We start from the raw sequence: 1,381 nt of genomic DNA, 5'->3' as shown, positions 1-1,381 counted from the left end.
CTCCTTCATGAATGTTATGGTTGGTTTCTAAACTATACTTATTATAGTTTACATGAGAGGTTATCTAGATGTCTTTGCTACCCAAAGGTGATGAATAGGCTGATAGAACTTTTATGACTATATATGTATACATGATATATAACTAATAATTAGACGACTTTTGGACGGATAACCATTACCCGAAAGCCACATCCAAACAAGGAAAAGGAATTAAAGCGAGTTAGCCTTCCTAAGTCCTTTAAACAGTACATATATAACTATGCATATACACGCATGCATTTCACAATATAAAAGTATAAAAAGAAGTTTTTGGTAAAACCTTTGGAAAATCTATAAATAAGAATATATGACTTGACGTCAGTTTATAAAAACAAGATTTGAGAACCTTTAGCTGGATAAGAATAGTTTTACATGCAGAAATCTATTTGCTAGCCAGTTATTAATCACATGTGATTGATCTAATAACTTACTAGTTTAACTTGTATCCCCCCCCCCCATAGAAGCTTTTAAAATCATCAAAAAAAAAAGTTGATTAAGGGGTATGAACTGACCTGACGTGGGTGATTCGGATGAATGGACGGTATATGATGCTAAGTGTCAAGTTAGGACTTGAACACACATACGAATCCTATTTAACATGTAATGATACATTTAAGTATCTAATTATTCATTTAACAACTAATTATGCAAGTAAGGATATCCTAAACCATGAAAACACTTTGCTACAAGTGCTAGGAGTACCAAGGGTTGCATATAAAGAGAGTATGGCCTCACATTGGAGTTTACTCCTCAAATGGTGGCCCTTAGGGGTGTTTACAGTTTCTAGACCAATTCCCCCATGCGTTTACGGTCATAAACTCATGGAAGTGGTGCCATTTCGTGTTCAAAAGTCTTATACCACTCAAGGAATTTAGCTAGACTCGAATCAAGGGCTTAGGAAGTGATTGGGGCTCGAAATGACCTCCCTTTGGAGTTTACAGTACTTGGACCACTCCTTGGGAGTTTATGGTCGTAAACACATGGGTTTACACCTGTAAGCTCATGTTTGTCGATTCCTTTCGTGTTTTGGTGGTTCTATCTTATGCATGCAAGGTTCTAGTCACTTATACAAGCATTGGAAGGTGTTAAGGGCACTTAGACACCCTTTGAAGGTGTTTACGGTTTTGGGAGGTCTCCCCAAACCGTAAACTCATGTTTTCTTGGGGACCTTGATGTTCTTCCATGGTTTAACATGTATTCTAAGAAAATAACTTGATGGGAGGAGTGTACTTACTTATAGGAAGCTCGAATGAGTGATTAGAGCCCAAGAACACTAGTTTGTGTTCTTGGTGTTTTGAATAACACTTGAAGATCTATGAAAAAGACAAGATTTCATGGATGA

This window comes from Lactuca serriola, chromosome 9 (assembly GCF_051521515.1).
Source record: "Lactuca serriola cultivar US96UC23 chromosome 9, Lser_US96UC23_V15, whole genome shotgun sequence".
In the NCBI taxonomy this organism is placed as follows: Eukaryota; Viridiplantae; Streptophyta; class Magnoliopsida; order Asterales; family Asteraceae; genus Lactuca; species Lactuca serriola.
The sequence above is the reverse complement of the archived record's forward strand: the minus strand, read 5'-3'. Positions refer to the sequence as shown.